Here is a 26,786-nt window from a genome sequence, read left to right as displayed (position 1 = left end):
GTATGAGGCTGACCCAGGCTTAATCTTCAGCATCCCATATGGTTTCCTGAGCACTTCTAGGAGTGAGTAATTTCTGAGTGCAGAGCTAGGGGAAAACCCTGAGTATCACCAAAACCAAAACAAAAACATGAAGAAAAATCCTGCCCTCTAAACACCAATTCCTATGACCCTCTTTCTCCAACTCCCTTTCTCCTGGTTGGCCAAGAATTGCTGGAGAGATCTGGGGTCCCCTGAGCACCACTGGGGAGGTCTCTCACCTCACTCCCTCACCCAGCAATTTATTCATTTGAGACTGAGTGATTTCCTAACATTTTTAAGATATTATTTTTAACATATTATTTTTCTTTCTGGGGGAAGGGGCACAGCTGGTGGTGCTTAAATATCATTTGTTTATTGTTTATTTATTATTATTTACTTATTATTTTTTCTGTAGTGCTTAGAGCACCATGTGGTGCTGGGGATCTCACAGGGCCCTCTGCAGGTAAATCACGTGCGCCAGCCACTAAACTCTTTCCCCTTTAATGTTATTTCATATCGATTCAGGATGCGCTCACATTTCCCTCCCAGTAATGGACTGGGCACGCCTTCCTAGTTACCTCAAGTTTCCCACTTCTAGATTCTGCTGTGCTGTCTGTTCACTTCTTCCTTCCTTTGTCGTTGCCTGCAAGTCACCCCGTGGCAGCTTCAGTGGACACTGTGATTCTGTCATTTTCCCGAGGGTCTCTTTGACACACGAGGGCAGGGGTGGCCATTTGCAGGTTTTAGAGACAGAAGAGAAAGGTCATACTAAACTCAGCTCAGCACTGAACCTAAAATGATTATGTAGCAAATAGTTTTCTCTGTGTGGGTGGTTATGCTACATATGATGGTGCTTTAGAGGCCCTGCAAGTGGCAGGGGTCAGAGGGAGGGCTCTGCCCTTGCCAACCCTCTTAGCTTTCTCCCTGGCCCAAACATCTGTTCTTTTCACATTTTTCTCTTGTGCTTTCTCTGCTGTTTTTCCTCTTCTCTTTTCTGTCTACTATCATCTTCCCTACTCCTCCAAATTTTTCTTACCCATTATGTGGAGTTTTTGCGTTCTCTTACAAAGAGTCTTACTCTTCCTCTAGTTAATATTCCGGGATTTGCCTTTCACAATGAGATACAATAAAGCCCAGAAATAAGTGTGCCAGGATGATGAAATTCAGATGAAACACAATTGATGTTTCACTCCCTCTGCTCTGACTAAATTGCCATCATTGCAGGTGTGGGGGAGTATGGTGGGTGAGCAAACTCTTTTGTGATCGTGTGGGACTGTGAAGCATTCCTGACTCTCACCAGCACACTCTGTCTCCCAGTCCAGAACCCTGGGACACAAAGGAGCAGCTCCAGAGTTGGGGTCTGCAAGCTGCCTTTTCCTGCTTCTCACACAGCCGGACCCTCTCAGTCCTGGTGAGCATCTTTGATCTGGATCTTTCTGCCTTTCCGTGTCAGGCAAGAAAAATCAAACATCCCCCAGGAGCATCTTCTGAGTGCCACGTGCATACACATTATACAGTAACCGGAAACCTTTCTGAAATATATTGCTTTTCATTAGCTCCACAATAATGCAACATCAGCATTTCATGCAATTGGATTTTATGGATTCCAGTTTTTGCTTGATAGAGGCACTTTATTGTAAACATCAATATGTTTTGCTGAATAAAAGGAAATCTACAGCCAACTCTGAATAGCACTTTTTTTAAAAAAATGTTTCTTGTCTTCTAGATATAGGAGACATTAATGGTATCTGGACAAATCCAGTTTTCTCCTCACTCTCTGTCCACCATTTGAACCTAAGTATGTTTATTTGAGAATATTTTTTTTATCCAGAGTTTGGTTCGTGGTACTCGAGAACTGAAGTGGAAAAGTTCATATGAGGGACCAGGAAAAAGTGCAGGAGAAACAGTGACTGTTATTAAGGTTCCATTTGGCTTTGCCTATGCTCTGATTTTTAACCTATGTGGAGTTTGCTTCTCATTTATTTTATATAAAATGAAGATACTAATCCCCGTAATGGCCATCTCATGGGGCTGGTGAGTTTATCAAAGGATTTAATGGACATGAAATTGTACTTTGAAAGCTATACTAAGCTACACAAGTGTACTGCTCAGGGCCCATACACAGCTAATGGACAAACGGGTTTAACAATAGGCTTCTGACTTTCATCTGCTCTTTGCAGTGGAACAGAGAGCCTGAAAACACTTATTTAAAAAGTCTTGGAATAATTGATGAGGCACAGCAAACAATTTTTAATTGCAGTGCTGAGCTTGCAAAGAAATAATGGAAACCTCATGGGGGGCCTTTGAAAGGGAAGTGGGGCTGCAGATGTTAAAAACTAACTTTAAAAAAGTGGGGACTGGGCTGGAGCAATAGTAAGTGGGTAGGGTGTTTGCCTTGCATGTGGCTGACTCGGGTTTAATTCCCAGCATCCCATATGGTCCCCCGAGCACTGCCAGGAATAATTCCTGAGTGCAAAGCCAGGAGAAACCCCTGTGCATTGCCAGGTGTGACCCCACGCCAAAAAAAGAAGCAAAAAAAAAATTGAGGACTGGAGCAATAGTACGGTGGGTAGGGTGCTTGCCTTGCATTTGGCCTCCTTGGATTCTATCCTCTGCATTTCATACAGTCCCCCAAGCCCCGCCAGAAGTGACCCCTGAATAAACCCTGTGCACCGCTAAGTGTGGCCCAAAAACCAAAAGTAAAATAACATTGAGGTCTTTTGTTTACAAAGTTATACATGCTTTGTGTATATAGCATTACAAACCAACATCTATCTATCTACTTATCTATCGTTATCGAACAGATAGGAAAGAAGTGTTGAGGAGGATGTGGAGAGAAGGAAACCCACAAACACTGTTGGTGGGTATGAAAACTGGTTTTACCCCTAGAGAAGTAATATGCAGATTCCCTGGAAAATTCCAAAAAAAAATCCCATGCTCTCCAGTTTTCCTATTACATAAATTTTCATTTCATTTCATTTCATCATCCTGTTATTCATCGATTGCCTCGAGCAGGCCCCAGTAACGTCTCTTTCATCCTAGCCCTGAGATTATATTCAAGGCTCTTTAGGAGAATGAGACCCATCATTGTTACTGGTATTTGGCATATTTGGTACGCCACGGGGAGTTTGCCAGACTCTGCCCTGTGGGCAGGCTACATTCGATAGCCTGCAAGTTTGTCTAAAGTAGGAGTGAGATAATAAGATGTCATAAAAAGATGTCCTGATAAGACATAACCGCGGCCACGTGGTTCCGGGAGCTGGATTTTATAGTCTCTGAGTCTTGGCCATTGATGGGATTTGGAGGATCTGGGTGGAGGATGCTCGACTCCAATCTGAGTAGGCTTGGAGATCTCGGCCCCGGAACCCGCGTGGCTTTGTCCCTCTGCCAATACCTTCATGTGTGCGGAGAGTGGTCTCAGCATGGTGGTGGCTGGTCCTGGAGGTCTTCGGCTGCCGGAGCCCTGGTCGGGGCGGGGAGGAAAGCCCAACCTGCTCCCCTCCAAGGGGCCCCGGCGAGGAACAGACAGGCGCGGGGGCAGAAGACTGCATTACATAAAAAAAACATAAAAAACCTATTATTTTTGAGAGATTTATGCAGCATTTATGCCATGTCCATGTCAGAATTATGCCTAATAGTTAGAAGGAAAATAATTTAGAAGCCAGGTTTTACCTGCAGGGGGAGACCCCAGGCTAGGGCTAGTGAGGGACGTGGAAGGTACCACATAAAAATTTCTAATGAATGTGCTAAAAGGAATTTTTCTACCAACAATAAGAACAATAACTATCTACTTATTTGAGTTTGGACTCAGGTAGAGAAATAGACCTGTCTTTTAAGTTTGCAGCTCTGCATATCTATTGGTATGTGTGTAAACAGAGAGTCATGGTACCTGGGGCTACTTCTATAATCTTGGATATTAGGAAATTCGGCTGCCGGAGCACTGGTCGGGGCGGGGAGGAAAGCTCAACCCTCTCCCCTCCAAGGGGCCCCGGTGAGGAACAGCCAGGCGTGGGGGCAGGAGACTGCACTGTTCTCGTCTGGGAGCTCGATTTTATAGTCTCTGAGTCTTGGCCGTTGATGGGATTACTCTGGCAGCCGAAGACCTCCAGGACCAGCCACCACCATGCTGAGACCACTCTCCGCACACATGAAGGTACTGGCAGAGGGACAAATCCACGCGGGTTCCGGGGCCAAGATCTCCAAGCCTACTCGGATTGGAGTTGAGCATCCTCCACCCAGATCCTCCAAATTCCAGTAGGCGGGAGTCACACCCACCACCTGGCCCCCTGGCGCCGTGTAATCCCATCAACGGCCAAGACTCAGAGACTATAAAATCCAGCTCCCAGAACCGCGTGGCCACATTTGCAGCCATGCGACATCTTATCAGGACATCTTTTTTATCTTATTATAGCACAGCGGGTAGGGCGTTTGCCTTACAAGCGGCCAACATGGCCGACCCGAGTTCGATTCCTCCGCCCCTCTCGGAGAGCCCGGCAAGCTACCGAGAGTATTCGATATGCCAGACACAGTAACAACAAAGTCTCCAATGGAGACGTTACTGGGCCCGCTCGAGCAAATCGACGATCAACGGGAGGGCCTTTACCTTTACCTTTACTTTGGACAAACTTGCAGGCTATCGAATGTAGCCTGCCCACAGGGCAGAGTCTGGCAAACTCCCCGTGGCGTACCAAATATGCCAAATACCAGTAACAATGATGGGTCTCATTCTCCTAAAGAGCCTTGAATATAATCTCAGGGCTAGGATGAAAGAGACGTTACTGGGGCCTGCTCGAGGCAATCGACGAATAACAGGATGATGAAATGAAATGAAATTAGGAAATAGATTTTACAATGTAGAATGTGTAAAACATGAGGGAGTATACATAACTATAATGTTCACTATATAGTAAATTTTGGTTAGTAGTTCCCTGAGTTCCAGGCAAAGGGAAAGGAGATTCTTTTTTTTTAAAATTTTTTTTTTATTAGTGAAACACCATGAGGTACAGTTGTAGATTTACAATTTTTTGTGCTTGGGTTTGATTATACAATGATCAGATACCCATCCCTCCACCAGTGCCCATTTTCCACCACCATGGATAATATCCCCCCCACCCCCATCCCCCCATCCCCCCCTGCCTCTGTGGCAGGGCAATCCCCTGTGTTCTCTCTCTCCTTTTGGGTGTTGTGGTCTGCAAAAGAGGCATTGAGTGGCAAACATGTTCAGTCCATAGTCCACTTTCGACATGCATCTCCCCTCCTGGGAGGATCCTCCAAACACCCTTTATTTGGTGTTCCCTTCTCTATCTGAGCTGCCCTTTCCTCTAGAATGCCCGACTGGCCACTAAGCTATGGAGTAATCCTCCTGGTGCTGATCTCAGCTATTCTTGGGTATTAATTTCATATTTTGTTACTTTATATCCCCCAGATGAATGCAATCTTTCTATGTCTATCCCTCTCTTTCTGACTCATTTAGCTTAGCATGATACTTTCCATGTTGTACCACTTGTATATTAATTTCATGACTTCATCTTTTCTAAGAGCTACATAGTACTCCATTGTGTAGATGTACCAAAGTTTCTTTAACCAGTCATCTGTTCTTGGTCATTCAGGTTTCTTCCAGTTTCTGGCTATTGTAAAGAGTGCTGCAATGAACAAACAAGTGCAGATGTCACTTCGACTATACTTTTTTGCCTCTCTGGGATATATGCCCAGGAGTGGTGTTGCTGTGTCAAATGGGAGCTCAATTTCTAATTTTTTGAGAATCGTCCATACTGTTTTCCAGAAGGGCTGAACCAGTCGACATTCCCACCAACAGTGAAGGAGTGTCCCTTTCTCACCACATCCGCACCAGCATCGGTTGCTTTTGTTCTTTTGAATGTGGGCCAGTCTCTGAGGTGTGAGATGGTATCTCATTGTGGTTTTGATCTGCATCTCCCTAATGATTAATGATGTAGAGCATTTTCTCATGTGCTTTTTTGCCATTTGGATTTCTTCTTTGAGAAAGTTTCTGTTCATTTCATTGCCCCATTTTTTGATGGGGTAGGATGTTTTCTTCTTGTGGAGTTTAACCAGTATTTTGTATATCCTGGATATCAACCCCTTGTCAGATGTGTATTCAGCGAATATCCAGGAAAGGAGATTCTTGCTAGAGAGATGGAACCTTAGCTCGGGCTTCAGAAGGACTTCCACAGATAAAGTCTTGCTAGAAGTTAAGATTCTATCTAAAATCGAACTCTTGGGTCAGAGAGATAGTACAGCAAGTAGAGTGCTTACTTTGCACACAGCTGACCCAGATTCAATTCCTGGCCCCCTATATGTTGCCTTGAGCCTTGCCAGGAGTGAACCTGAGTGCAGAACCAGGAGCAAGCACTGAGCACTGCTGGGATAATTCAGTCCAAAATAACAACAAGGAAAATCACACACTTTATTGTGTGGTTTTGGGGATCACATCTAGAAGTGCTCAGGGCTTAACATCTTGCTCTGTGCTCAGGATTACTTCTGGTGGCGCTCAGGGACCATATGTGGTTCCAGGAACCAAACTCAGGTCAGCCATTGCAAGGCAGGTACCTTAATCCTTATATTACCTCTCCAACCCATAAAATATTGCACACTTAATGTCTTCATCTGAGGTATTTTATTTATTTATTTATTTATTTATTTATTGCTTTTTTTGGGTCACACCCGGCGATGCACAGGGGTTACTCCTGGCTCATGCACTCAGGAGTCACTCCTGGCGGTGCTCAGGGGACTATATGGGATTCTGGGGATCAAACCCAGGTTGGCTGCGTGCAAAGGCACACACCCTACCCACTGTGCTATCGCTCCAGCCCCTTCTGAGGTATTTTATTTCATTTTATTTATTTATTTTTTTTCTGAGGTATTTTAAATAAGAAAAAAAGATAGAAATGTATGGAATGGTTTGAACCTATCTCTAAGGAAACATGCTCTAGTTTTTTCCCCCTGTTTTTCTTTTCTTTTTTTATTTATCGAATCACCATGAGAACATTTACAAAGCTTTCATGCTTTCATGTTCAAGTCTCGGTCATACAATGATCAAACACCCATCCCTTCACCATTCATGGTCTAGTTTTAATTTCTCTTTTCCTCGTTCACACTCACATAGACCCTTCTCTGTAAGTTGGCAGCATAGGATTAGATAACAACAAAACAAGGGATAGTAGGGGGAGTGGGTCAGAGAGATAGTACAGTGGGTAAGATGCTTGTCTTGCACACAGCCAACCCAGGTTCAATTATTGGATTCACATAGGGTCCCCCGAATCCACCAGGAGTGATCCCTGAGCACAGAGCCAGGAATAAGCCCTGAGCACTTCTGGGTATGGCCCCCAAACCAAACCAAGTCACAACAAAAAAGAACAAAGCACAGGACACTTATTGGTTGCTTGTATGAAGGCAGGAGGGCCAATGTTACAAGAGTGGTAAAGGAATTGTTGGGATGGAAAACAAGCCCACCCAATCCTGCTATTTTCTTTCTTCCTTTTTTTTTCCTTTTTTGGGTCATACCTGGCGATGCACAGGGGTTACTCTTGGCTCTGCACTCAGGAATTACTCCTGGCGGTGTTCAGGGGACCATATGGAATGCTGGGAATCGAACCTGGGTTGACCGCTTGCAAGGCAAACACCCTACCTGCTGTGCTATTGCTCCAGCCCCAGTCCTGCTATACTTTCTCCCATCCATGTCCCCCACACTTACGGAGTTTTTACTTGATAGGGTATTTGTCTGCTTCTCTCTCACCTGACAAAGACCAAAGAGCCCCCCAAAGCATCCACAGCCCCAGCGATGAAGCACATGGGCACAGAGACCATAGAGCATCATCGATGCCAGTGAGGGAACAAATCACAGCCATTGAAAATGAAGTGAAACACTAGTGTGGATGCTCTCATTCACAAACTCTCCCCTGCCCCCCGCCCCAATTATTTACTCCTTTTTAGGTGCAGGCACTTTCTTGTGCTTTGAGTTCGTAGAACAGACTTCTGAGGTAGGGACTACTCTTGTAATTCCAATTTGACCAATGAGAAAAGGGAAGCCTGCGGAGTACAGAGACGTGTCCAAGGTTAAGATCAGCTCATGGATGTAGGACTTGGCCCCAGCACTCACTCTGCAGCCCAGAGTTTGTCGTTGTGTTGATGTGTGCATAGGTAGAAAAGCATGTGGAGGGCTTGATGCAACCAGTGATTTGTGTGTTCTACTACTTTATCTTGATGGCTCACCTTCTTCACCTCTTCAGGATTAACCTTCGACAATCCCTGTTGATGTCCTGTGCCCATACTGTAGAAGTGTCAATTCTTGTCAGTTCCTAGACCATAAAATGGGGAGAGGAGGATGCAGGAGGTGTTCAGGAGTCAGGAAACTGAAGGCAGAAAGAAATGGATTTAGCATCAGGCAATTTTCACAGTCCAAGTGCCTTCAACTACTTATGTTATTCAATGAGAGAAACACCATCTTCACTGCATGAGAAACAGGATAAATTATGTGTATTAAATTGCTTCACAGACACCCTGGCACCCTTGTAAGCCCTAATAAGTAAGATGCCCAAGTCCAGAGAGTATAGCAGGGAGGGCATTTGCTGTATAGGTGTCTGACCCAAGGTTCGATCTCCAGCATCCCATATGGTTCGATCTCCAGCATCTCATATGATCCCCCAAACTCTGCCAGGAATAATTTCTGAGGGCAGAGCCAAGAATAATCCCTGAGTATCACCAGGTGGTGCATGTAGGCACACATACACACCCCACAAACAAACAAAATAAGATACACTGTTAGTACTTAATAATATGTACTCAAAGTAAAGTTGATTAGATAAAAACTTGAGGACCAGTGTGGTTAGTATCTTCCCATACTCTGCAGAAATGCTCAAATTTTCTTGTTTTTTTGTTTTTGTTGTTGCTTTTTTTTAGGGAAACATCCAGTAGTGCTCAGAGGTTATCCTGGCTCTGCACTCAAGAATTATTCTTGGAGGTGCTCGAGGGACCACAGAGGATGCCAGGAGCTGCATGTTAAGGCTAGCACCTACCTGCTTTAGCCTATTCCTGGCCCTGCTACAGCTCTTCTGATGAAAGCTAGTTATCCCTTCTGAGAAGGGAATGGTCACTTTAGCAGAACTTGTTTGTCTGTTCAGCTTGTTCTAGTTTCTACAGCTTCTCTTAGATTGGTGACTTACATGAGTGTCAGTTCAGGGGTTGCGTTTCCAGAGTGAGGAGTCTGAACACCCAAGGAACCTAAGGTGACCTGTTAGGGGCTATGAAAAATGAGAAATTTTTTTGTTTTCTCATCTTACTCTGTGTGTGTGTGTGTGTGTTTTGTGTGTGGTGTTGGAGATCAAACGCAGGTCACATATATGCAAGGCATATCCTTTTTGTTTTTGTGCATTTTGGGACACACCCAGTGATGCTCAGGGGTTACTCCTGGCACTGCAATCAGGAATTACTCCTGGCGGTGCTTGGGGGACCATATGGGATGCCGGGGATTGAACTCGGGTCAGCCGCGTGCAAAGCAAATGTCCTACCCTCTGTACTATCGCTCTGGCCCACAAGACATATCCTTTAGCCACATACCTAATCCATACATTTTTGACCTTATGAGGAGTTTTATAAAGATCATAATAGAACAGCAGGACATGCATATGATATATGTATATAGGTTTAATATGCATATACAGGGAATACATTTGAAAATATTTGCACTGGTTCAGATACACAGTTTTATTCCCTTTGAAGGCTGCTAGTCTGGGGGCCAAACAGGGTTTTCACCATCATTTTTTTCTGGTTCCTGCCAGTTAACCCAGGACAAGTAAATGGGAAACCTGTGTATGCTGGGACCTAAGGTGGGAATTTGATGCATTTATTGAACAACACTTGGGTGAAGTGAAGGTGAACTCTGAGTCAGAGGGAAGATATGAGTCACTGGTGACTTTGGTTTGGAAAGTATGTGTGAGTATCCTCAGCAGTAACTGATCAGGCACTTGTAAGGGTCTCTTTCATGGCCCTCCAAAGGCAAATGCAGCCTAGCAGAACGCTTATGAGCTCATCATCTTAGCCTATGATTCCATTTCTGAGACAAGCTTGAGTGCTTTTTAAATGCAGTGGAGTCACTCCATGACAAAACTACATTTTACCAACAGAGAAAAGCACTTTAAATGCCTTGATACTTTAGTGTTTTCCAAAACCACTATCTCCCTGAGACAAGAAACCCTCCATGGTAAATATGCGTGGGAACTGCAGGTAAAACATTAAACTGGCTTCCTCACTGCTGGACTTCTCAGATACTTTCTTCCAGATATGTGCATTGTGACTCCAGAAGCAGAATCCAGAAACATTTTCAGTGTTTTCCATTTGCCTCGATCAGAGAGCACCTGCTCTCTTTTTTCCTTTTCTTTTTGTTTTGCATATAACATCTCAATGGGACACACATATGAAGAAATGCAGGCTTAGAAAAGCAGACTGATTTTCCAAATGTCATGCCTTCAATATGAGGCAAGTTTGAGATCTGAGATAAGTTTTTTTTTTTTCATTTGTCCAATCACACAGCTAAACTGTGTGATTAAACCTGAGTGCGGGCACTTAAACCTGAGTGAGGTCGTCTTCTGCTGAGGGCTCATGCTGATGTTGGTGAGATAGATAAAAAACAGTTTGAATTTAGAGGCTATGCACAGTGTGCTGTGCTCCTCAGACAAGGGGACAACAAACCCCCCTGGGTCTAAAACTGAGGCCAGAATGGTAGTATGGCAAGTAGGGCATTCTCCTTTCACAAAGCTGACTTGGGTTTGATCCCCAGCATCACATATGGTCTGCCGAGCACCACCAAGAGTAATCCCTGAGTACCACTGGAATAAATAAATAAAAATTTAAAAATTAAGCTCTTCCAGGATTTTGACAAGTATCTGGTTTTTGTTTTTTGGGTTTTTGGGTCACACCTGGAGATGCTCAGGGGTTACTCCTGGCTCTGCACTCAGAAATTACTCCTGGTGGTGCTCAGGGGACCATATGGGGTGCTGGGGACTGAACCCGGGTTGGCCACGTGCAAGGCAAACATGTGATTCCTGCACGGTCACTCCGGCCCCAAGAAATATCTGTTTTGAAGGTGTAAGGATCCTGTGGAGTATTTGCAACTATCTGTTATTCCAAGCGTCCTACTTCTAGGAATTTGTTCTATGATTATTTTCCAATTTGGGGATGGGATTTAGGAGCAGCAGTGAGTGGGATCCTGGAAACTGCAGCTCACTTGCGAGAACCAGCTGTGTGTGTGTCCCTTCCTGACCTCAGTCAGTGACTCCGGAGAATAGCACGCCCTCTTCCATGACAGCACTTACTCTGGAAAAAGCACGTTCTCTGTCAGCTGTTGGACTTTCCTACTGTTGATAAAAGTGTTTACTATGTACAGTAATCAAGAATTGGATCAAAGCTAGATGTCTAGCAAGAGGACTTTTAAGAGTCATGTTCTGTCCTTGTTATATTTGAGAGAAAACATTCAGTTAGAGCCAGACACAGCAAGGGCCTTAGATAGATGTGTGAATGAGGCTTTTTGACCTGGAAAGAAATTTTGATCTTTTACAATTCGAATTTTAATTTATGACATATTTAAATATTTATATTAAATATTTACTTAATTTTTTGGTTCTTTTACAACACCTGGATCAAGTGCCCTGCCTGCTGTACCCCCCCTCTCTCTTTGGTCCCTCAAATTTTTATTTTTAAATGAGGACTTAGAGAGAAGATGCTTATATAAAAATAAAAAATATAATAAATAGTGATGTCAAAATAATGCTTCTTTTCTTGTCCTCCTTCTTCCATCTCTCCCTCCCTCCCTGACCTCCCTCCTTCTCTTATTCTTTCTTTCTTTCTTTCTTTCTTTCTTTCTTTCTTTCTTTCTTTCTTTTCTATTTAGTTATTTTTGGGGAACATCTAGCAATTCTCAGGGGTTATCCTTGACTCTGCACTCAGAAATTACTACTGAATGTTCGGGGGGACCATATGGGATATTGAGGATTAAACCGGCTTGACTATATGCAAGGCAAGCACCCCACCCACTGTACCTTCCCTCCTTTCCTTCTTTTTCCCTTCCCTCCTTACCTCCTTTCTTGTTCTCAGAGGTCATTGCTGGCTTTTTGCTCAATAATGACCCTTGGAAATGCTCAGGGGACCACATGTAGTTCTGGGAGTTTGAACCAGGGTTAGTTGCATGCAAAGCAAGTGTCTTAACCTCTGTACTATTTTTGCCCCCTCCTCTACTTACAATGGAATGCTTTTCTCCCCTAACTCAAAGTAAAATGTGATGAGATTAACTGGGTATTTACTCTAGAGTTATGACAGATGTATAAGGTGCTGTCACTCACATTTCTCTCTCTCTCTCTCTCTATGTTGAATAAAATACTATTTGAGAAATAAAGAAGATAAAGGCCACAAGCAAGATTAAAGAGATGACACTAAGTGGGTCCTTTCTGGCTCTTTCTTAAACCAAAAGGATTTTAAAAATCATTTTAATTGAGGTTTCAGGATTTATGATACTGCTAACTATACTTTTTGTGTACACATCAGGGAGTGAGCCTGTAGTTCATATGGGTGAACATAGAGGGGCCTGACATTTGTGCTTCCATTTTCTTTCTAACTTCTATTGCCTTGAGAGGAGTCAGCTGTCAGTCTAATGTTTGACACAGGTAATATTTCTTCTCGTTTTCTTTCATCTTAAAGATTTTCTCTTGGGCCTGGAGTGACAGCACAGTGGGGATGGTGTTTGCTTTACACATGGCTAACCCGGGTTCAATCTCTGGCATCCCATATGGTCCACCCATGCACCTCCAAGTGTTAATATCTGAGTGCAGAGCCAGGAGTAACCCCTGAGCATTGCTGGGTATGACCCAAAAATAAATAAGTTAAATAAAATAAAACTTGGATGTTTAAAAAATAATAATAAAATAAAATGGTGTTAATTTTCTTTTTTCTTTAGTTTATTGAGATGGTAATATTCTTTTTTAAAAAAATTTATTGAATCACCATGGGATAGTTACAAGCTTTCATGTTTGGGTTACAATCACACAATGATCAAATACCCATTCCTCCACCAGTGCACATTCCCCACCACCAATATCCCCGGTATACTCTCCTCTCCCACCTTCCCCTTGCCTACATGGCAGACAATATTCTCCATACTCTCTCTCTACTTTTGTGCATTATGGTTTGCAGTACAGATACTGAGAGGTTATTATGTTTGGTCCTTTTTCTACTTTCTGCACACATCTCCCATCCCGACCGATTCCTCCAGCCATCAATTTCTTAGTGTTCTTAGTGATCCCTTCTCTATTCCAGTTGCCTTCTCCCCTCCACTTATGAGACAGACTTCAGCTATGAAGCAGTCCTCCTGGCCCTTGTATGTACTGTCCTTGGGTGTCAGTCTCATGTCATGTTCTCTTATACTCCACAAATGAGTGCAGTCTATATCTGCGCCTCTCTTTCTGATTCATTTCACTTAGCATGATACTCTCCATGCCTATCCACTTATAAGCAAATTTCATGACTTCATCTCTCCTAACAGCTGCATAGTATTCTACTGTATAGATGTACCAAAGTTTCTTTAACCAGTCATCTGTTCTTGGGCACTTGGGTTGTTTCCAGATTTGGGCTATTGTGAACAGTGCTGCAATGAACATATAGGTATAGATGTCATTTCTACTGTGCTTTTTTTGCATCCTAAGGATATATTACCAGAAGTGGTATTGTGGGGTCATATGGAAGCTCAATTTCTAGTTTTTGAAGAACTGTCTATATTTTTTTTCCAGAAAGGCTGGACCAGTCGGCATTCCCACCAATAGTGAAAAAGTGCCCCTTTACCCCCACATCCATGCCAGCACTGGTTGTTTTTGTTCTTTTGAATGTGTGCCAGTCTCTGTGGTATGAGATGATATCTCATTGTTGTTTTGATTTGCATCTCCCTGATGACTAAAAATGTGGAGCATTTTTTCATGTGCCTTTTGGCCATCTGTATTTTCTTACTTGAGGAAGCTTCTGCTCATTTCTTCTCCCCATTTTTGATGGGGCTGGATTTTTTTTCTTATATAATTGTACTAGTGTCTTGTATATGCTGAATATTAATCCCTTACCAGATGGGTTTTGGATAAATATTCTTTCCCATTCTGTAGGCTCTCTCTATATTTTGAAGTGCACTATTTCTCTCACTATTTCTTTTGAAGTGCAGAAGCTTCTTAGTTTGATGTAGTCCCATTTGTTTATGTTTTTTTCCACTTGCTTGGTAAGTGGTGTTTCATCCTTAAAGATGCTTTTATCTTCAATGTCATGGAGGGTTCTGCCTACATTTTCCTCTATGTACCTTATGGATTGATGTCTGATATTGAGGTCTTTAATCCACTTTGAGCTGACTTTTGGGCCTGGCACTAGACAGAGGCCAGAGTTCATTTTTTTCTGCAGGTAGCTATCCGGTTTTCCTAGCACCACTTGTTGAAGAGGCTTCCCTTTTTCCATTTCACATTTCTTACTTCTTTGTCAAAGATTAAGTGGTCATATATTTGGGAGTCTGTGACAGAATATTCAACTCTGTTCCATTGGTCTGCGGTTCTGTTTCTAGCCCAGTACCATGCTGTTTTAATTACTACCGCTTTGCAGTACAGTTTGAAGCTGGGGAAGGTGATGTCACTCATATTCCCCCCTCCCCCACGTATTGCTTTAGCTATTCATGGGAGTTTATTGTCCCATATGAATTCAGGAGTGTTTTGTCTATTTCTTTGAAAAATGTCATGGGTATCCTGATAAGGACCGCATTAAATTCGTATAGTGCTTTGGGCAATATTGCCATCTTGATAATGTTAATCTTCCCTATCCATGAATAGGGGATGTTTCTCCAAAAATGGGGTTAATTCTTATTATAAAAAAGATTTTCTCTTTATATTTAATGTTTACAGCTCGAATGCAACATGAGTTTGACATGATTTTTTTTCTTTTGTTAATTCTGTTTGGGATTTGCTGATCAATCTGGGACCACTTCAGTGTTTGACTTGGGAGTTTTCTGTTCCCACAGGTGGTAGTATTCCATCTCTAAATCTATGTGTGCAAAGTTTTCTGATTAAGAATTCACTTGAGCGATCTCTCATGGCCTCCCCCCTTTCCTGCCATTATCCATGTTTAGAGTAAAAGTCAAAACACTCAAGATCTCCATTGCCCATCGGGAACTTTTGTTTTGTTTTAAATCTAGTTAATTTCATTGAGGATATTGATTTTCGGAGGTTTGGGGTGATTATTTCTAGTTCAGTCTTTTACCCCCTTTTGGTTCTAAGCATCATTTCCTGTTCTTTCAAACTCATGAGACCCATTAAAATCAGCTCCTAAACCATCAGGGATTGACATATGCCTCTAGAGAAAATGCCAGTTTCAGTACTTGCTTATCTCTCTGGATTTATAGTTTCTCATTGTTTCTGATCTCTGATCTAATCACTGTCCTTATTCTCATGTTAGCTTAGTAATATAAAAGAAAATATTAAAAAATGTTTTACTAGTATTTTAGATGTAACATACCAAGAGATATTCTTCTTGGCAATGGTGTCCAAAAATTATAGGAATAAATAACAGTTAAGGAGGGATTTTTGTCAAGAAGAGGACTTGGGAAGCTGTTCTGGCCATCATAGGCAGTAGAGTAAGATTCCAAAAACAGAGGAAGTATCTGGCATTTTTCTAAGTAGATTAGAGTGATGTAAAGCCCATATATATTTAGGAATTTTCTAGGAAAATTAATGGATGTTTCTCAGGGGGAATTGAGCATGTATAGGTGAGTAACTTAAAATGAACATACATGATCACACACTGCATGTACAGAATATAAAAAAAATCATTGATGAAAAGAGTATTATATTTTTTAAACTGAATGAGGTACTGTGATTTACAACTGTCACTGTCACTGTCCTCCCTTTGTTCATCAATTTTCTTGAGCGGGCGCAGTAACGTCTCCATTTTGAGACTTGCTGTTACTGTGTTAGGCATATGGGTGAGATACTCTCGGTAGCTTGCCGGGCTCTCCGAGAGGGGCGGAGGAATTGAGCCCGGCTTAGCTGGGCTGGCTGCACGCAAGGCAAACACCCTACCGCTGTGCTATCGCTCCAGCCTGATTTACAACATTTTGGGTTTTTTTGGGGAGGGGATCTCGGGCTGTACCAAGTGGTGCTCAGGTCTTACTCCTGACTCCGTGCTCAGGGGTTGCTTCTGACAGACCTCTGGAGACCAAATGGAGTGCCAGGGATGGAAGCTAGATCAGCTGTGTGTAAGGCAAGCACCCTACCTGCTATACTATTCCCTGTTTATGTGATTTGCAGTATTGGTAGTGATGTCTCTCATGTATGTATTCCAAAACCACACAGATTACCATATGGAATACGAGTGTATCCACCTCCCTCCCCAAAGGATTCCAATGCCCTTCCCTTTCAACACTCCTACCTCCTCCCCCCATTCCTGCCCTCTGCAGACACACAAAAAGCACCTTATTAGCCCCAGGAAAATATCCTTCCTTAGCTGACTCCACCATGCCCTTGATGACTTAGTCCCTATGTACCTCTGCACGTTTGTCTCTTCTCTCACTGCCTGGGACCTCCGAGCTAAACTTGCTGAATTGCCTCAGTTCTCTGATAGACTGAATTGCACGTCTTATCACCAGGACTTTGTATTTGATTGTCCCTATGCCTAGAATATTCTTCCTCTGTAACATTTATCCCTCAAGGAATCCCTATAACCTTTCATATTTGTCTGTTTTCTTTTCTAGCCCTCCTTCTCCACCCCACCTCCCAGATTTCTCATCTTGTTATGTCTGTTTATTCACATGTGATCCTTAGAAGTAGCACTATACCTGGTACAAAATGGCACAATAGAGGTTCATTCAATGAACGGGGAGTTCCAACTATACTGATGATGAGGATGGAGTGGTGAATTTAGGTTTTTGAGCACTTCTCTGATTTCTGAATAGGTAACAAACTTTTACTTCCTTCGATTGTGTTCAAACAGGTCAATTCTAGACTTTCGGACTCTGATAGGTAAGAGAATTGATCTCATTTTAAATATTTGAAAGATATCTGAAAAATGATGATCAGAGAGCTTAAACTATCGACTATCACTACATTTTTTGCAGACATTTTAGACCAAGTTGGGGAGTTAATACCTAAATAATGATAAGATTAGTCATTTCTATCCCAAATGAAGAAATGAATGAGTATACATAAAATGATTGTTTTATATAGCAGACATTTCAAAGGTAACAAAGATGGGCTCCTTCTGTTTTATTTTTCTCACATACAGTAAATAAACAGCAAAATTAGGGCTCAATCCTTAACCTCTGAGGAGTTTGTTCCCTGGGCTTTCCACTGGGCCTTGCTACCCTCTCCATAGTAGGTGTGTAAGAGATACTCCCTGCTCGTCTTGTGACTGCTGCTCTGTGCTGGCAGCTCTGCCATGTATGTGATGACTCAGGCCCCAGTCACAGGCAAAGCCCCTGTGACTTTTAGTAAGCATAAGAGAAGTGCATGTCTTGAGCTATGATTATCTGTTCAAATTCCTGCAATTAGTGTCAAAGATAATAAGTTCATTGTTATTATTAAATGGAAATGGAGATAGTCCTGAGGTACCCAAATGCAGCTGTCTGTTCATTTGGAACAGAGATATCCGTTGGTTGAGGTTTTGCCTCATGATGTGTGTGTGTATGTGTGTGTGTGTAAGTAATACTCAGACAACCAGAAGCAAGCATTTCAGAATTTTCTACCTTGTTGTTTTTGAGATGATGAGTTGAAGCAGACAAGTCCAGAGACAGGGAGAGGCAGGAATGGAGAGAGCAATGTTGCTAGTGTCTGTGAGCTTACCCTCCGTTGGCAAAGTTCAAAACCTTTGCAAATGGGCAGAGAGATAATATAGTGGGTTTTTGTGTATGCAGTTGGCCTGGGTTCAGTCCCTCTGTACCCCATATGGTCCTCAGAGCACTTCCAGGAGTGGCTCTGAGCACAATTGTGTTCATTCCCAAACAAAAACAACAAAACGGACACTAATACCATAATTAAGTGGGCTAGATATTGCACATTTCACAGGATGACATAAGAGGTCAGTGTGTGGGATGCTCTTGGCCTGGTCAGAGAGCCTGGAGCATTGTCAGTGGCTCTGGTAGACGAGGGCTGGGCTGCTCAACTGCTGAGGGCTCAAGCTTCTCCCCAAGACAGCTGTGGGGCTGCAGTATTGCTCCCCGGGGCGAGAGTGCGGTAGCTGGCATGAGCTTGGCTCTGTGGTTCCTTGGGGGAGATAGGGGTATGGGTGGGGCTAGTTAGCCCTGCAGAGAAGTATATTGGAAGACTCATTTCAGGGGACCCCACTAAGTTCTTTTTATAGATTCTGATTTCTGGTCATAGATATACAGCGAATTTGATGTACTTATTATCAGAAACCAGACAGGGCAGCCACTAATAGCAGCTGTAGGAAATTCTTGGCTTTCAAATTATGCAGTTGTCCATCAACAGCTCAGTGAAAGCTTTCTGCCTGCAGTGGTTTGTCAGCTGTGTTTTCAGTAAAAAGGGTCAGAGAGAAACCCTGAGGAAAACTAATGAGATGGAAGTCTACCATTGGCCTTATTTTTAGATGTTTTGGGCCATTTGTAAGGGTGGACTCTGGGGTTGCTTTATCTCAGTGCTGCTGGAATGGACAGGCTGGCAGGATGACCATCAAATAACAGGCCACTTCCTGTAGTTCATGGACAATGCTCTTCCTCTTGGATAGAAAGGCACAACCTCTTCATTCCATGAATCTTGACTTGGAGATGTTCTGCCTGAGAGACCTGGTTATGGTTTATAATTCTGCAAACCAGCTGAGCGAGTTCATGGGTTACCCTCAAAAGGGCTCTTGGGGTTGTTGCTGCTGCCGTGTGTGTTTATGTTTCTTACATAATTTCTAGTTCCCCACTCTTTCCTCCTTGTCCCTTTGGTCTGCAGCCCAACTGACTGTCTATTGATGTTTTTGACCATTGGTTCAATCTGGCTGCTACGTTTCTGACTGCCAGCCTGTTGTGGCAGAGGGCTGGTGTCTCTCATCCTACCTACATCTATTTGTCTGTGCCATTCTCATGTCTAAACCCATAGCATACTCTGTGTCAGCCTATGTTTGGCAATGGGACTCAGAGCTGAATGACACATGCCCTCAAGGTGCCGTGGGTAGGCAGGCAAGCCAGAAAGAGACACAACTGATCCTTCTCACAAATCTTCAGGGGTGGAATCTGGGGAGGTAGGCAGACCAGAGTTAGGACTTCACACTGAATCATGGGGAACCATTGGGAGCTTCAGAAGGACAGCGCCATGGTCAGATTTGCATTTGAGGTTTGTCTGCAAGGATCTTTCTGGCTGCTACTTCTGGGAGTAGTATGCATTAGAAGGGGCAGGAAGACTGAAGAGATTTCAGATTTATCATTCCATCTGCCAGACCCAGGGAAAGGCCTAGAGGAGGAGGAGGAGGAGTGAACACCAATGGGAGTGAATGTAGTCATTTGGCAGACTTGGCTTTGGAGCACTGTACACTGGAAATATCTCAGCACATTCTTTCCCCCCGTTCCTTGCAGGCTTCTTCACTTGAATGGAACTGGCAGAGATGTGACTCTCATACTGATTGCCACTCCTGGGACTATTGTCTCCTAGTAGAGGCAATGGGGTGTTTATCTCTCTTCATGGATTCTTCTGCACTAGCGATCACAATTCTTGTTTATGGGATTTTTTTTTGGTTTGGTTGTTTGTTTGGGGGTCACACCTGACAGTGCTCAGGGCTTACACCTGGATCAGCACTCAGGAATCATTTCTGGTGGTACCTGGGAGACCATATTGGGATGCTGGGGATCAAACCTGGGTCAGCCATGTGCAAGAAAAACACCCTACCTGCTGTACTGTCACTCCAGCCCCTGTTTATGGGACATTATGATGAAGCAGAACAGGAAAGTTTTTATTTTTCTCTTGTGGTTTTGTTTGATGAGAGGTAGTAGAGTACAGGTGCAGAGAACATAAAGTTTGTAACTACACTCCCTGGATTTGAATCCCAGCTTTACTAGTTACCCTGGGTAAGTTTAGTGGTCATGCCCAGTGCTTCAGTTTCCTCATCTCTATGATAGTGAAGATAATAGTAAATTTATCATATCATTACTGTGGAAATTAAATGAATTAGACCTGCAAAACACATAGACTAAGCACAATGGCTTGGCCATTGAAGGATTTAATGCTTTAACTGTTATTGTTGAAAACTTGGTATATTTGACGAAATGCTTAAGAGGCATGATGTTTCACTAATAAAAATTTAAAAAGAGAGAGAGAACATTCCAGAATGGATATTTTAATAAATATAATTCTATAATTTGATAAATTAAAAATAAATGAGGGCAAAAGAGATATCACAGTAAGTTGCTTTCCCAGCATGTGCATTGCTTGATTACTGGCACTATATACACTCTCCTTTTACCCTACTAAGAATGATTCCTGAGGACAGAATGAGGAATAAGCCCCGGGTAAACTATGACAACAAACCCAGTATCTATAAATACATATATGCATATATCACTGTATCACTGTCATTCCGTTGTTCATCGATTTACTCAAGCGGGCACCAGTAACGCCTCCATTCATCCCTGCCCTGAGATTTTAGCAACATCTTCTTACTCCTCCTTCCCAATGGTGTCGTGGTGGAGGCTCTATCAGGGTCATGAGAACGAGGCCCGTTATTGCTACTGCTTTTGACATATTGAATACGTCATGGGAGCTTGCCAGGATCTGCCATGCTTATGCATATATAAATGTATATAAGATTTTAATAAAGCTTAGGACCCTGATATAATGAAGCTACATAACATATTGACAAATCTTCAGTCTCTGTTGTATTGGCTTAAATGTTAAAGGGTTGTTGAGAATTTGCCAAAATATTTTATACAAAATGATATCAAAATTAGATAAAAACATTAAGTAAATAAAATAAAATTTATGCCAAAAAAAGAGGCCCGCCAAAGTAATATATCCCAAGTGGGACACCAAAGAGACAGTGATGGGGCCCATAGACCATTTAAAAATAGTCAATAAACAGATGAGCGAATGAGGAAGGTATGGTATTTATACATGCAATGGAAAACTATGCAGCTGCAAGGAAGAATGAAATCATGCAGAAATCATGTTGGATGGAACTGGATGATACCTTATTAATCTAAATAAATCAGAAGAAGAAAAAGAAATGCCAGATGATCTCATTTGTGATATATAGACAAAGAGACACAAAGTATCAAAGAGGAGATACCTAGATTACCCAGATCCCTAGATTATAGAATAGAGAAGAACAGGGGAAGAAGTAAACTAAGGGGTGGCGGACAAACAAGAAGGGATAGATGGGAGGTAACAGGGATAGGGGGCAGGGGCATTAGACACATTGGTGGTGCATTTATCTGAACCACAGAACCAACAAAACGGAAAGCATAAGACCTAAACTACAACAGCAACCAAACTAAAAAATGTGCTTGACCAGGAGGCAGGCTGAGGGTGGAAGAGAAACTGGGGACACTGGTGGAGGGAAGTTGACACTGGTGATGAGAATAGTGTTGGAAAGTTGTATGCCTAAAACTCAACTGTGAATTACTTTGTAAATCACAATGACAAAATGGGAGAGAGGAAAAGCGCCTGCTACAGAGGCAGGCTGGGGTCTGAAAGGGAAACTGGGGACGTTGGTAGAGAGTAGGGTACACTGGTGAAGGGACTGGTACTAGGACTACATATGCCTGAAACTCAATCATAAATATCTGTATTATTTTGTAATTTATGGTGATTCAATAAAAAAATTTTTTTTAAATTTAAGTTAGCGGGTATTGGGAATTTAGCAGTTCCATTCTTAAGCATTTACTCATAGGGAACAGAAAAAGTAATTTGAACACTACTGTGTTCATTGCAGAATTATTTATACCAGTCAAAATATAGAGACAAATCAAGCATTACAGATGAAAGAATAAAGAAGATGAGGTATATATATGCATTGGAATACTATTGAATCAATAAACAAACAAAATATTGTCAACTGTGGCAACATGTCTGGACCTTGAGGTGATTACACTAGTGAAATAATTTAGATAGAGTCAACTACTGTATCTTTTCACTTACATGTGGAATATGAAGAATAAAACGAGCAATGTACTGAACTCAAATCACAGAGACAGAAAACAGACTGATGGTTACCAAAGAGGTCAATGGTTGGAGTGGGTAGGTGACATGGGCAAAGGGAATCAAGAAAAACAGGCTTCCAGTTAAAAAGTATTCCAACTTAAATAAGACAAAGAGGAGTAATATACAGCACAGGGATTATTGTCAATTATATGGTTGTTCAAATTAGAGAAAAGATGATAAGAAGAGATGGTAACTAGACATATTGCGATGTTTACTTCACGACTTACACAAACATAGAACCATTATATTCTATGGCTAAGACTGAAATACTGTATGTTAGCACAGGAGAGATAGTACAGTGGGTTAGGTGCCCGCCTTGCATGCAGCCAACTGGGATTTGGTCCCTGGCACCACTTATGGTACACTGAGCCCTGCCAGGAATGATCCCTAAACCAAGAGTAGGCCCCAAGCACAGCCAGGTATGCTCCCCCACCATACACCACCAGGAAAATTATATTTCAGTAAGAATAGATCGGAAGTGTATGTTAACCCGACACCAGTATCCCAGGCTGCAGTACTCTGTGATTATAATGGTAGGATAAACAAAATGCTCTGGGGAAACTGGGATGGATCAGTGCTTCTTGGGATGGGGCCGGATGGGGAGGTGAATCCAGCTTCTAAATCCTTCCCAAAGATCCAGGCTTGAACACTCTGATTGAACTCCCTCTGGATAGCTTCCACTTTGTCCAGCTATTGAATGTCCTGGTTCATTATTTCCTTCCGTCTCATTTTCTAGGTTATCCAGGCAATGGAAAACAGGTGAAGAGATGGTTGCATGAAATTAGACAGTGATTAATATCTGCATCCACGGTGGGGGCAGTGCTCATGCTGGGAAGGAGGTGAATGTGACCTTTGGGAAGGCGAAGTCATCATATTTTTATATTGAGACAAAGAAACATGGGTTTAGGAAACCCCAGCTGATGTTCCAGCAGATTAGCTACTTTGGAGGGTTCCCTGTAAAAAGGGAAGGTGTGAAGGTCAGAGGGAAAGAAAAGACACAGAAATGGCTGGCAGGTGCATATGCGGAGAACAGAAACATCTTTTCTAGGTTGCCATACTTGGTGGCCGAGGACCTCCCACTAGCCATGGCATACAGGGGAGACAGGAATGGGACTCTATTTTATAAGAATCTGAAAAAGCATGATATAAAATAATTTTTATAAAACTCCCTCGGTGCGTGAAATTAATGTGGTCCTCCCAAAGGAAAAATTCGATGAGGAATCCTAAAGCTGGCTGGCAGATGGGATTCCCATGGATGTTTATGCTAAGATTGTGGCATGAGTTTGTCATTGATCGGGATCCTCTTAATAGTTCAAGATTTAAATGCTGTCAAGTCATCGAAGACACGTCCTCTAAGGAAAATAACAATGGTCCCATGATCCTAATTTGGCAGATTGGAGAAAAGCCACGGAAGTTGTGTCAGTGGTTCAGGCCATGAGGAATGCCAAGAAGCAGGAGCTGGGCCCCAAATTGTATGACCCCAATACCAGGTTTTTCAGAGAACCCACCATGACTCACCTGGGCACTATTGATGCTTGGGGTGCAATGCTTTGCTGTAGGAGCTGTCCTGGCATGGAAGAACACTCATCAGTGTATCTTGTCTTTACCCACGTCACACAGACTTTTGAAATCTCTTCGTACGATCGTTTTTGTTTCCAGATAGGACTAAAAACAATGCAAGACATCTGGGCAGCCTGGTTTCTGGGCTAACTCACTGGGACTTATCTGAGTTTGGGGATAAGTCATCCCCATCCCATCCTGGCTTGTCCAGGATGTGATGCTCAGTTTCATCCTGGGCCCCAGTAGAGCTGGGCACTGTGGACTAGAACTGGCTGATTAGCTGAGGGAAAGCTGAGTCCTGTGAGAGGGATTTAGGCCAATTTTTGTTTCACTTCAGACCATAGATCCATTGTGAACCAATGACCAGGATGCAGTGAATTGTGCCTGCCTTGCACAGAGGCTGAGGCCTTCTGTTGAGTCTGTCTGAGAGGGGCTTCTGAGGGGACCATGGTGAAGGGGGATTCATGGTTTCACCCAAGAGCAGATGACAGGGCCCTGACAGTAGTAGGGACCCAGAGACGTGCATGCAGCACATTTAGGCCAGGGGTGCTGGACATCAGGAGTCCAACAAGGCCTCATATGCGTCCACTGGAAGGGACACACATATGACCTGGCAGCAAAACAGGGCTGGATGCTGGTTCTGTCACTCTCACCTGAGAGGAACTTTGAGAGCTTGAGGGTACTTATATGTGTGGTTTGTGACTGTTCTTCAGGGCCCGAGTGAGCACTCAGCATGGAGTGTGTTATTTTTTTTTATCATTTTTTTTATTAGTGAAACACCATGAAGTACACTTATAGACTTATAAATTTTTGTGCTTGGGTTTCAGTTATACAATGATCAAGTACCCATCCCTCCACCAGTGCCCATCCTCCCCCACCACGGGTCCTAGCATCCCTCCCCCCCATCCCCCCCCCCCCCCCGTCCCACCCTGCCGCTGTGGCAGGGCATTCCTCCCTGTTCTCTCTCTCTTCTTTTGGGTACTGTGTTTTGCCAGAGAGGCATTGAGTGGCAGTCATGTTTGGTCTATAGACCACTTTTAGCATGTCTCTCCCACCCTGGGAGGGTCTTCACAACACCCTTTATTTGGTGCTCTCTTCTCTATCTGAGCTTCCTTCTCACCTAGCACATGTGGCTGGCCTTCACGTCATGGAGCAAAATTCCTGGTACTAATCTGAGCCCTTCCTGGGTGTTAGTCTCCCCTTTTGTTGCTTTATGTTCCCCAGATGAATGCAATCTTTCTGTGTCTATCCCGCTCTTTCTGACTCATTTTGCTTAACATGATACTTTCCATGTAGTACCACTTGTATGTAAATTTCATAACTTCATCTTTTCTAACAGCTACATAGTACTCCATTGTGTAAATGTACCAAAGCTTCTTTAACCAGTCATCTGTTCTCGAGCACTCAGGTTTTTTCCAGATTCTGGCTATTGTAAAGAGTGCTGCAATGAACAAACAATTGCAGATGTCACTTCGACTATACATTTTTGCCTCTCTGGGATATATTCCCAGGAGTGCTATAGCTGGGTCAAATGGGAGATCGAATTCTAATTTTTTGAGAATCGTTCATACTGTTTTCCAAAAGGGTTGGACCAGCCTGCATTCCCACCAGCAGTGAAGGAGGGTCCCTTTCTCGCCACATCCGCGCCAGCACCTGTTGCTTTTGTTCTTGTGGATGTGGGCCAGTCTCTGTGGTGTGAAATGATATCTCATTGTTGTTTTGATCTGCATCTCTCTGATGATTAGTGATGTAGAGCATTTTCTCATGTGCCTTTTTGCCATTCGGATTTCTTCTTTGCGAAAGTTTCTGTTCATTTCCTCGCCCCATTTTTTGATGGGGTTGGGTGATTTCTTCTTGTGTAGTTTAACCAGTACCTTGTATATCCTTGAAATCAACCCCTTGTCGGATGTGTATTTGGTGAATATTCTTTCCCATTCTGTAGGCTGTCTTTGTATTTTGGTCACTGTTTCTTTTGAGGTGCAGAAGCTTCTTAGTTTAAGATAGTCCCATTTGTCTATCTCTGTTTTCACTTGCTCGGCCAGTGGCGTGACGTCTTTGAAGATACCACTAACTTCAATATCGTGGAGAGTTTTGCCAACTTTGTCTTCAATAAACATTATGGATTCCGGTCTGATGTTGAGGTCATAAATCCATTTCGATCTTACTTTTGTGCATGGCGTTAGGCAGAGATCTGAGCCCACTTTTTTGCATGTAGCCGTCCAGTTTTGCCAGCACAATTTATTAAAGAGGCTTTCCCTGCTCCATTTCACTTTTCTTGCCCCCTTATCGAAGATTAGATGATTATATGTTTGGGAGGAGATGTCAGTATATTCAACTCTATTCCATTGGTCTGCAGCTCTGCTTTTGTTCCAGTACCATGCTGTTTTGATTATTACTGCTTTGTAGTAGAGCTTGAAGTTAGGTAGGTTGATTCCTCCCATTTTCTTTTTCCCAAGAATTGCTTTAGCTATTCGTGGGGGCTTATTGTTCCATATAAATTTCAGGAGTGTTTGCTCCATTTCTTTGAAGAATGTCGTGGGTATCCTTATAGGGATTGCATTGAATTTGTACAGTGCCTTGGGAAGTATTGCCATTTTGACAATGTTGATTCTCCCCATCCATGAACAGGGGATATTTTTCCATTTCCTCGTGTCCTCTTTTATTTCCCGAAGTAGCGTTTTGTAGTTTTCTTTGTACAGATCCTTTACTTCCTTAGTTAAGGCGATTCCTAGGTACTTGCTTTTCTGGGGCACAATTGTGAATGGAATTGTTTTCTTCATGTCACTTTCTTCTCTTTCATTATTTGCATATAGGAAAGCCATGGATTTTTGGGTATTGATTTTATAGCCTGCCACTTTACTATACAAGCCTATTGTTTCTAGGAGTTTCTTGGTAGAGGTTTTAGGGTTCTCTAAGTATAGTATCATGTCATCTGCGAATAGTGAGAGCTTAATTTCTTCTTTCCCTATCTGGATGCCCTTAATATCTTTTTCTTGC

At 42.8% G+C, this 26,786-nt stretch overlaps 1 protein-coding gene across 3 annotated transcripts in view; it reads left to right on the top strand.

Moving 5' to 3' along the window:
* Positions 1 to 26,786, top strand: part of PDE1C (phosphodiesterase 1C) — a 661,768-nt gene that overhangs the window by 25,133 nt on the left and 609,849 nt on the right. The gene's annotated exons all lie outside the window — the stretch shown is intronic.

Source organism: Sorex fumeus, unplaced genomic scaffold (genome assembly GCF_029834395.1).
Source record: "Sorex fumeus unplaced genomic scaffold, SorFum_2.1 ptg000037l, whole genome shotgun sequence".
Lineage (NCBI taxonomy): Eukaryota > Metazoa > Chordata > Mammalia > Eulipotyphla > Soricidae > Sorex > Sorex fumeus.
This window is presented reverse-complemented; position numbering and strand designations above follow the sequence as displayed.